The 11,463-nt window shown below is 46.2% G+C and overlaps 2 pseudogenes; one reads left to right on the top strand and one right to left on the bottom strand.

Moving 5' to 3' along the window:
• Positions 1–2,015: 2,015 nt before the first annotated feature.
• LOC119877706 lies at positions 2,016–7,606 on the bottom strand (annotated as a pseudogene).
• Positions 7,607–8,735: 1,129 nt separating this feature from the next.
• On the top strand, positions 8,736–10,396 carry LOC100683499 (annotated as a pseudogene).
• The last annotated feature ends 1,067 nt before the right edge of the window (positions 10,397–11,463 follow it).

Raw genomic sequence — 11,463 nt, 5'->3', positions numbered from 1 at the left:
TTGGGTCCAAGTGAAACCGACACAGCGGAGCAGGGACTTGGACCCTGAGGTGGGTTTCAGCTTAGTTTTAAGGGCTGGTCTAGGGGACCCCCAGAAGGGGTGGAGGAATTTCTCAAGTTCTGCTTACATTCTGATATGGGGGTTTCAAGCGCAATGAGCTCTGTTCTTATTCTAATAGGGGCTTCCTGCCCTTGGCTTGGGCTGTTTTTATTCTAATGTGAGGCTTTCTAGGATGTTAAGCTGTAAGCTGTTTTCTTTCTGTAACTGAAGTAAGGTAAAGTTCAGCTCTTATTCACAGGGGCCTGGGATGGCTGTACTTGTGCTAACGCTGAACTTAAAGTGGAATGGCCTTAATTTTCTCAGCCTCCACATTTCCCCCTCTCAGAGGAACCTAAGGAAGGACCCAATCATGGGTCCAGGTTCCTCTCAGAGTGAGCCAGGGGGAATGATTAAACCAGGATTCGAACCAACCTTGTTGCTGTTCTCGCTCCCATTTACATTCCAGTGAAGAAGCAACATCCTACGTTTAAGGCAGCACATACCTCCCCCCTTTGTTGTAAGAAGACTAAGTCTAATCCTCTTTTATTTTGAAGGACAACCTCAGACTAGGGAGTCTTGGAGGTGGGAAATAAGTGAGAACGGCACAGTCTTAGCTTTAGGGGATTGTCCTTGTCTGGTTGGCTTTTCCATTTTGGAACAAAGTCCTTGAAAACAGCACGTGGGTCAGTTGGCCGGAGGGGGTGTAGTGGACCTAGGGAGTAATCCCGTCGACCTTGAGAGCGGTGGGAGTGGTCAGGATGGAAGGTCCCTTCCAGCCAGGTTGAAGTGTCTGGTGTTGGTATCTCCGCACCTACACCCAGTCACCTGGCCGATATCGATGGGGGTTCGGGGGACCAGTCTCATAGAGGGCCCTCAGCTAAGACCACACCTGCTCATGGGTTCGTTGTAACATTTGGAGGGAGAAAAGAAGTTGATGATCATCAAACTCAGCAAGCACCTCAGGTTTTAAATTGGGGATAACAGGTGGAGGAAGACCAAACATGATCTCATAGGGAGTCAGTCCCATCTTATACGGGGAGTTCCTCACCCTATATAGGGCAAAGGGGAGGAGAGAGTCTCCTCCAGTCTCCAGGGCTAATTTAGTTTACCTGTCCTGGACTCTACCTGTCCTGAGCTCTGGGGCCTATATGCACAATGTAATTTCCAATCTGCCCCAAGTACTAGGGCCACTCCCCGTGTTACCTTAGAGACGAGTCCTGGGCTGTTGTCTGATCCGATCCTAACAGGAAAACCATACCTCGGTAAGAGGTCTTCCAGCAGTTTCTTGGTCACGGTCTGTGCCGTTTCATGTTTGGTGGGAAATGCCTCTGTCCATCCTGAAAAAGTATCTACAAACACTAGTAAATACCTGTATCCGTATTTTCCAGGTTTTACCTCAGTGAAGTCCACTTCCCAGTAGGCTCCTGGGCGGTCCCCCTGGAGCCGGGTGCCCGGGTTAGATCCATGGGCGGAGGCATTAGTTAACTGGCACGCGTGGCAGCTCGCCACGATCTGCTCCATCTTTGCTCGAGAGTCTTTAACAGTGATCTTTGCATGTCTTGAGGTCTCCCACCTTCCTTGTCCCCACGTGAGTGCTCCGATGCATCCTGGATAGGACTCGCCGTCCTAGTTCCTCGGCAGGATGATGCTGGAGTCCGCCGCCCTCCACCAGCCACGCAAGCACTGGGTCACAGGCAAGGGTTTGATCCAGTGTAAATCAGCATCAGTATAGTTGGGGGTGTCGGGCAGGGTCGGTGCCCCCGATCGGGTCTCCGTTTCCATGGTTACAGCTGCCCCCGCCCCCTCCCCCCGCGCATCCGATTCCTTTTCAGAGGAAACTGCTGCCGTCCGTGCACCAGGTGGCGTCCGTCTGCAGTGGCTGGTCCTGGAGATCTCTGATTCCCTGCACCTGCGCCAAAATTTCTTCACAGTCAGGCAGCGGGGGGGGGGGGGGGGGGGGGGGGGGGGGGGGGGGGTCCCAGTCTGGGTTTGGGAGACGAGAGGCACGGGGTATTGGCGGACCCTGACAGGGTCTGCCCCCGGCTTTAGTTCTATGTATATGGCCGGTCGGTGCCGGGCCAGCCCAATTCCCCCGGGTTCTGCCCACGCTTGGGGAAATTCCCGCAGCAGCCGACAGTCACTGTCAGTCATTGGGGCTGAGGGCGTTTGGTGGAGACGATATTCGTCTTCTAAACTCAGGACAAGCACCTGAATCAGGTGCCCCTTTGTTTAGGACTTTTGCCCCTTCGGGGTGGAAGCGAACTTGTGCCCCCATCTTGGTGAGCAAATCCCGACCTAACAGCAGGTATTCTAATAGGGACACTCAGGGATGACCATGCAGGAGTGGGATGCCCGGCCCACGCCGAGATCCACAGTTCTTCGGGTAGTCCATGAGTACTGTTTGGTGCCCGTGGCCCCTTGCATAATGTCTTGCTTGCCAATTTCCCTTGGGGTTGTAATAAAACTGAATGTTGTGCCCCAGTGTCCACTAGGAATTCAACAGGTTGCCCCTCCACTTTAAGAGTTACCCTGGGCTCGGGGAGGGGTGCTGAACCCCGACTCCCCTAATCGTCCAGGTCCCCCATTTTCAAGATCTTGGCAGGGGCCTTAGATCTTTTGTTAGGGCAGCTTTTCGCCCAGTGGCCCTCCTCTTTGCAATAAGCACATTGGTTTTTGTTCAGCTTAGGGCGCTCCCGACGGGGACCAGGGTCATCCTCCTTACCTGTCCCTGAAGCCAGCTTCTTGAGGTGCCTCCGTCTTTCCTGTGGGTCATCCATGGTGTGGCCAGCAGGATCCTGGCCAGGTTTCGGGTCTGCCGGTCACTTAGTTTGGTTTGTTGTTCTTCCAGACTTTCTCTATTATTATAGACTCATTCTGCTACTATCACTAAGTCCTGCAAGCTCTTCTCTCCCAGTCTCTCTACTTTTTGCAATTTTTTTTTTTTTAATGTCCTGAGTGGTCTGGTTAACAAAAGCCATGATAATTGCGGCCTTTGTTTCCGGGGCTTCTGGGTTCATAGGTGCACTCCCTAAAAGCCTCTATGACTCTCTCTAAGAAGGCTGCTGGACTCTCACCCTTACCCTGTCTCACATAACCATACCTCGGCCAGATTGGTAGGCTTGTGCGCGGCAGCCTGGAGACCTGCCCCTAGAGTCTGGCGGTGGACCCGGAGTCTCTCCTTACCTTCAGCTGAGATGTGCGCTTTGGGGGGGTAAAAAGGGTTTTAGCCAAGGAGGGGAATTCTCGATCATGTCCTGCCAGGCCAGGATGTAGGGCACCTGGTCAGGGTGGCCGTCCGGTTCATTCTTGAAGATCTCGGCCTTAACCTGTAAGATAATAGGTAGGTGGAAAGTTCCTTCTTGGGGCCATCCCACGTCAAAGGTTGGCCATTCTGATATGCAATAAATTTGAAATTTAGGTCCTGGGATCAAACCCTGCATCGGGCTCCCTGCTAAGTGGAGAGCCTGCTTCTCCTTCTTCCTCTGCCCCATCTTCTGCTTGTGCACACTCTCTCTTGCTGAAGTAAATATAAAGTAAAAATATAAAGTAAAAATAAAAATTCCTTTAAAAATTTCCCTTATCTCTAAACCTTCTAAGATACGTGTTGGCAATCATTCCCTAAGCATATGGCCCAACAATATACATTTGAAGGGTCTCATGACTAAGGTTTTATTAAACCCAACAATAGCTAGCCCTCTCAAGGTCCTGGAAACCTTGCTTCCAAAATTTCTTAGAGACTTACCCTATCCCTAAGCCCCTCCCAACTTGAAAGTATATAATTGGCCACTCCTCATGACCCCAGTGCAGCTCTTTCTGCCCAGGGGTCCTGTCCCCATGCTTAATAAAATCACCTTTTTTGCACCAAGATGTCTCAAGAATTCTTTCATGGCCTTTGGCCTTGAATCCTAACATCTTTCCTATATCAGCTGCAAGAAAGATTAGTGAGGTCAGTGTAAAGGCTCTTGATGAGGCTGAAGGTGTCGTCACACACAGGTAGCACCCAGGAAAAGACAGTCTGAACCAGACAGGTTTGGTTTGATTGTGTGTGACTTTGTTCTGATTTGTTTGTTTGAAGACATTGGCTAGAGAATAGTTAGAGAATGTTCTATGATGGTGAGGAGAGAGAGGAGCAAGCAGGAATGGAAGGTGGGTCAGTAATCAGAAAGAAACTAGCATTTGGTGTTCAGATCTTCCCTCCCTCCCTCCCTTCCTTCTTTTTCTCCTTCCTTGCCTCTAGCCTTTATTTTTTAAAAAAGATTTTATGTATTTATTTGAGAGAGAGGGACAGAGATAGTGAGAGAGAGACAGCACAAGTGGGGAAAAGAGGGAGAAGCAGACTCCCTGCTGAGTAAGGAACCTGATGCCAGGCTAGATCTGAGGACCCTGAGATCATGACCTGAGCTGAAGGCAGATGCTTAACCGAATGAGCTACCCAGATGCCCTATCATTTCTTTTTTTAAATATAGAGGAGATGAGAGAACAAGAAGATATTTAGTGAGTGCCACCTCATGAGAGTTGCCATGAAACACAAACCTACTAAAGTATTATTTGCTGTTTATCTGATAGTCACAATTAATCTGCATCCTGTATTTGTATTTGCTAAATGTAGGCATCCTGTACTTACCCAGCCTTGGCTTTTCCACTTCAGCCTCAGGGAATCTCTGGGAAGACAGCTGCCACCAGAGGCAGCCGGGTGCTAAACTGACTCTAGATGACAGCAGTCTTAGGGCTTCTGGGTAACTCTGAGGGTGCCTTCCTTTCTCCTCCAACACACCCCATCCCCACCCCCAACTCAGCCGCAACTTTCCACTGCTCTTTCCTAATCTTGCTCTGTTAAAATAGCTAAATTCTGGAAACATTTAAAACCCTTTCTAAATGTAAAAAGAATCTGTAATGTGATCTACATCCTGCCTTCCTAGTTCATTGCAGCCACAAATTCTTTCTTCCTTTAGAAACCTGAATTTGGGCAGCCCCGGTGGTGCAGAGGTTTAGCACCGCCTTCAGCTGGGGGTGTGATCCTGAAGACCAGGGACCACGTTGGCTCCCTGCATGGAGCCCGCTTCTCCCTCTGCCTGTGTCTCTGCCTCTCTCTCTCTCTCTCTCTGTCATGAATAAATAAAATCTTAAAAAAAATAAATAAAAACCTGAATTTGGCTTTAAAGCTCTTGTCACTCTCCCTGTTGACCTGGGTGTCCCCTCCTCTCCCTGCCTTCTCTCCTGCCCTCTAACTACACAGACTCTTTGCTCCCTCATCTCCCCACCTCCTCCTGATGCTGCTTGTCACCATGGTTACATGGGAACCTGTTTCTGTGGTGCCCTCTTCCATAGCTTGCTTCTGAGGTAATTTCCCCAGTGAATTCCAGCTCCTCTCAGCTATCTCTGCCCTCATCTTCCTCCAATGAAGAAAAAAAATTTGGGGAGAGAGAGAGAGGGAGGAAAGAGAGAGAGAGAAGAGAGAAAATCCTAGCTGCTCAGATATAAAAATTCTATCTGCAGCTGAGAGATTTTCTCTAGGTAATGTTACCCCTTCTTTTTGTTTTCCCTGTTTAAGGAGGAAAAGCCACTTTGGTCCTCTCGTACTGTGGTGTCACCTAAATCCATATGTAATGTAACATTTAATTAATTGCTTTTTGGTCTTGGGGCTATAACAACACCCAGTAACTGTTTTCTTCTATAACCGCCTTCAATTCTGGAAGTTAAAAGTGTCCTTTCAGGACAGAAAAAGGAACTGCACTGAACCAAGATCACTGGCTCTGTCATGTGGGGGAGGCATCAATGTAAAAGCATCAGCTGGGTCGGGCTGGGTCATGCCAGAGGTTCTGGAGGACAGTCTTCAGCTGTGTAATGAGATGGCAAAGCTAAAGGTCCCTAGAAAAAGGAACTTTCCAAGAGGGATGGAGTGGAAATATCTCCAACAGTTTTCAAGCCACAGAAATGATTCTGAAAAGCTTTAGGTGCAGCAACATGGAAGCAAAGATCAGAAACAGCAGTGTTTTGATAAGTCTTTGGCTTTTGATTTGCTTGGCTTTTGGTATGCTGAGATTCTGTGAGTTAGGTATTTTTCCATGTTCCTCATGCACTGCAGGATAACCTACTCAAATTATGCAAATGATCATTCAAAGCAAGAGGCAGAATTATGTTAGTGTCTATAATTCTATTGTAACTATGATTCATAGGGTCCACTCTCAGAGAAGACTTGCACCAAATGAACAGTTGAGCAACTTTTTTTTTTTTTTAAATGTCATTAATGGCTGTAACTCACAGAAACACTTAGAATTCCTGTGTCTTCGGTCACCCACTCCCCTTCCACAGCTGCTGCTGGCCCTCTTGCTTCTAAAACACAGATTTGGACATCCTCTTTCAGCCTGATCTGTGAGTTTCTTTGTGTTATTCTCCTCCCAATTTTGCTTCATGAGAGTCTCTAAAACAGGACCCTGCTGGGAGGACTATGGGAAAGGAAGAAACCGAACAGAAAAAGGCAGAACCCTCTTTAGCTTATAGGGCCAGGGGAAGGACTGGAAATATGTTAACATCAAGGTTTTTGTCTGGTTAGACTTACATTTTTGAGAACAAAGCTAGCCATAATTTCTTTAAAGCATCTGAGCATCTGCCCAGACCTTTTGGGACAGCTGTCTTAATAGCTATGATTCTTAGTGGTACATCTTACTTGACCCTACTTCTACACATGAGGTCAAAGGAGTCTTGCTAGTTTTCAAAAGCGGTAAAATTCAGCTATACCCCGTCATCTCTGGCTTAACCAAAGAAGAATGGGAGGCAATGAAGTATGGCCCTCGCTTTGTGTGTATTGCCCATACTTACCATCCTCTGAATGAGAACACTGACTTTCTAGAAAAGAAGATGGAGGGCAGGACATCTATAGGGAAAATGAGAGTTAAGTGTTTATATTATCTCTCTGGTGTGTGTGTGTGTGTGTGTGTTTAAGATTTTATTTATTTATTCATAAGAGACACAGAAAAAGAGGCAGAGACATAGACAGAGGGAGAAGCAGGCTCATGCAGGGAGCTGATGCGGGACTCAGTCCCAGGACCCCAGGATCAAACGCCCTGAGCCAAAAGCAGATGCTCAACTGCTGAGCCAGCCAGGTGCCCCAGTATCCCTCTGTGTTGTGGAGGCAGTGGACATTGGTGGCACAGGCAATGTAATGGTAAATCTGTTGGGGCACACAGGGAAGGATGCACTGATTCAGGCTGAATTTAATGAATCGTTTATATCTTGATTGAGTTATTAGGAGTTTATGTTCTAGTATTCAGCTTTGCATGATCCAAATTGCTATTCTGACTGTTCCTCTTGGGATGACTAGGCTTTGGAAGATTAATCTCCCAGGAGGCAGGACAGTGGATAGATTTCATGGAAGAATGTTATCACTGGCAAGGAAATCTCTTTCCCCAAAACCCCTCCCCACTTTAGCTGTACCTTTTCTGGCACTACCCTTTGTGGTCCTGGTCTCCTGCAGCACAGATGTCCAGAGCAGTTGCCACAGGGTCCCTGGAGAGTCACTTGCAGGAGTAGTCTGGTTCTGCTGCCCTCTGCTGGCCACAGGGGGCATATTCCGCCTGTTAACCATTGGTTCATTGTCTCTCCCCCAAAAGGCTGCGATTATTACCCTCTAATTCTTTTTCCTTTGCAATCCCTCTTATTATTAAGGAGGGTGGCATGGAGCCAGGTTTCAGCTTCCATGTAGAGTTTATCTATCTAACATCCCCGGGTGAATGATTCTGGCACCCATCACAATGGATAATGGGTTATTTCTGGGAAGGGCCCTGAAATATGTCCAGGAAATATCTGAGCTCATCAACTATGCCCTGACTCATTCAATATGTTATCAAATGATATCTCTTGACCTTGCCCCCATATATTATGATAGTTTCTATTTGGGAGCCTCTAAAGAGAAAGCCACTTTCTATAGCATAATAATAATTGCTATTGTTACACTTCCTCTACTATAGTATCCTTGAAGCAGTAGCTGAGTGTTGCAGATATCTCAAATCTTAGCATCAGGTTGACCCTTTAAACTGAAAGTAAAGGGGAGAAGTTTTGGAAAGATGCTAATGGGGGTGAAGTTGGGTATCCTGAAGATAAGGGACACTAAGTTTAGATAGCCCAATGTGCCGGGTTATCAGGGACCAATAACACATGCCAAATTTTATTGTATGCTGTAGACCACCTTAGAATCTTGGGCTAGCCCCTCTGGCCCTTCCTGGCACACCAATGCAGTCTGGCAGTGCTATGCTTGGGCTATATTTCTGGGACAATATACCCACCATGTAACCTTTCTTCTTTGTCATGGAAGAGCCTTTTAGCAGATGTGTGTGTATAAAAGTGGTCAGCACTTTGCCCCTACACCAGTGTAAATACTGTAAATATGACCATCTGGCTCATGTCATTGATAACTACAGGGCATATTGGCCTCATATTAGGAGGGCAAGACAGGACGGGATGAGCACTGGCTGATATACTATATGTTGGCAAATTGAACTCCAATAAAAAAAAAAAGGAGGGCAAGACAGTAAAATCTTCATCAAACAGAGACATCTCCAAGGACTGAGGCCCTTTTAATCTTTCCATTTTTAGAGAAACTTCTCTTTAAAAAAGTTATCCAAGTATTAAATGAAAATAGGTTTTAAGGGTTGGGAGTGCAGAGCGGATGGAATTGATTCAATCCAGTTCCAAGCTGGGCTATGGAGCAGGTAAATGAGCTAGCTAAAAGAAAAGGCAATAAGGCCCTGAGTGCAGGCAACTTCGATGATGCGTTATAGAGCTCCTCTGAGGCCATTAGGTCAGATCCCCAGAACCACTTGCTTTATGGTAATCGCTCAGCAGCCTATGCCAAGAGAAGTGACAACCAGAAGGCTTATGAGGATGGTTGCAACACCATTAACTTAAAGCCTGACTGGGGCAAGTTCTATTCACTAAAAGCAGCAGCTCTTGAGTTCTTAAACCAATCTGAAGAAGCCAAGTGAACCTATGAAGAGGGTTTAAAACATGCAGCAAATAATCCTTAGATCAAAGAAGGCTTACAGAAAATGGAGGCCCTGGTTGTGCAGAGAGGAAACCCATGGATTATTTCAACATGCTTAATCTGTATCAGAAGTTGGAGAGTGATCCCAGAACAAGGATGCTGTTCACTAATCCTACCTACCAGCAGCTGATAGAGCAACTATGAAGCAAGCCATCTGACCTGAGTACAAAACTAAGATCCAGGGATTGTGACTATTCTCAGTGCCCTCCTGGGAGTGGATCTGGGCAGTATGGATGAGGAAGAGGGAGTTGCAACAGCTCTACTGCTACTTCCTCCCAAAAAGGATACCAAGCCAGGCAGTGGAAGAAGATCTTCCATAGGATAAGAAGCAGGCACTGAAAGAGAAAGAACTGGGGAATGAGGCCTCCAAGACAAAAGACTTTGATATAGCCTTGAAGCACTATGACAGAGCCAAGGACCTGGATCCTACCAACACGACCTACGTAACCAGTAAGGCAGCTATGTACTTCAAGGAGGATGACTGTAGTAAATGCTGGGAGCTTTGTAAGGCCATCGAGGTGGGGTCAGAAAATTGAGAAGACTATTTCCAAAGCTTATGCTTGAATTGGCAACTCCTATTTCAAAGAAGAAAAGTATAAGGATGCCATCCATTTCTATAACAAGTCTTTGGCAGAACACAGAACCCAAGATGTGCTCAAGAAATACCAACAGGTGGAGAAAATCATCAAGGACAGGGAGCAGCTGACTTATATATAAACCCTGACCTGGCATTGGACGAGAAGAACAAAGGCAATGAATGTTTTCAGAAAGGGGACTCTCCCTAGGCCATGAAGCATTAATACAGAAGCCATCAAACAGAACTCAAGAGATGCCAACATGTACAGCAATGGAGCTGCCTGCTATACCAAACTCCAGCACCAGCGGAAACTGTGAGGACTGTGAGGAATGTATCCAGCTGGCGCCAACCTTCATCAAGGGTTACACACAGCAAGGAGCTGCACTAGAGGAGATGAAGCACTACATTAAAGCCATGGATGTCTACCTGAAGGCATTAGATCTGGACTCCAATTGCAAGGTGGCGGCAGATGGTTACCAATGCTATATGATGGCCTAATAGAACCAATGTGACAGCCTGGGGGTGCAGAAGATAATGAGTGACATGGTCATACAGCTTATCCTGGAACAGATGCAGAAGGACCCATACGCACTCAGTGAGCACTTGAAGAATCCTGTAAGAACACAGAAGATCCCGAAGCTGATGGATGTGTGGGTCTGTCACAATTTGGTGATGACTGGCTCATCATCCTCTTTCCTTCACCCTCATGTAGAAAGAGCAGGGACTGCAGCAGCGAGTAGCATGGAGCAGAGAGGAGAGCAAGGGAAAGCAAACAATTTCTCTCTCTCTGTTTACATAGACCAATGTGGAAGATACAGAGTCTTACTGACTTTACTCGTACTGCTACTGCCTCTGGGCCCTCCCAGCACATGCGTGGTGTCTTCTGCTGCCCTGGGGTTCCATGTTTGCTTCTCCATTCCCAGTCACTGTGTCACCTGCTCTCCCATAGTTGGTTATTTTTTATTTGAGGCAATGAGCATGTGTGGGGAGGGGAGGATAGTCTTCCCGACCTCAGGTCCCAACTATATTCACATTGTTTTTAAAAATTCAGATAAAGAATTCTAATAAAAGCAGTAGTAGCAGTCATGCATACTTTGCCATGGCTCTTTTTCCCTCTGATACTGTTACTTAGTAATGTCCCATATAGTGGCTATTCCATCAATTCATGTGTTGATGGAATAGATTATGATGACTTGGAACAGTGCTCTCAGTAACATGTACAAGAAATAAGTCTTTATTATTTTAAGCCAGTAATATTTCAGTGCTACCCAAGTATTAATAATCCAGCTTATCCTGACTGATAACGATCAGTTTAAGTACATCAGTGTAGGTCAGTCATTAGGGCCCTGATTGCAGACACCTGGTTTGAATCCTAGTTCAGCTATTAGCTACATGCCTTACATAGACTTCCTTACTTCTCTGAACTTCCATTTTTTCTTTAGAAAACTAATAAAAAAATATTATTTAAAAAATAATAGCATTGTTACAGGGGTTGAATGACTAAATACACATAAAATATTCAGCACGTTCTACATATATTAAGTGCTCAATAAATGGTAGCTATTATTATTGCTTTCAATCATTAACAATATTTTAACCTATTAACCATAAGTATGCAGGCTATGCGAAGACAGGAGGAATGTGTGTGAGCCAGTAGAGTTATTAAAGTAGATGAAATGCTGCCTTTTAGGAGCTATAAAAAGGGGTAAGATCTTCCAGCTTTGTGGTGAAAATATGTACATGTATGACTATTCTGTGATGGGGAGGGGGATTATATTTGGTCTTTTAAAATAGTATCTCTGCTTGT

This window comes from Canis lupus, chromosome 28 (genome assembly GCF_011100685.1).
Source record: "Canis lupus familiaris isolate Mischka breed German Shepherd chromosome 28, alternate assembly UU_Cfam_GSD_1.0, whole genome shotgun sequence".
In the NCBI taxonomy this organism is placed as follows: Eukaryota; Metazoa; Chordata; class Mammalia; order Carnivora; family Canidae; genus Canis; species Canis lupus.
The sequence above is the reverse complement of the archived record's forward strand: the minus strand, read 5'-3'. Positions and strand labels throughout refer to the sequence as shown.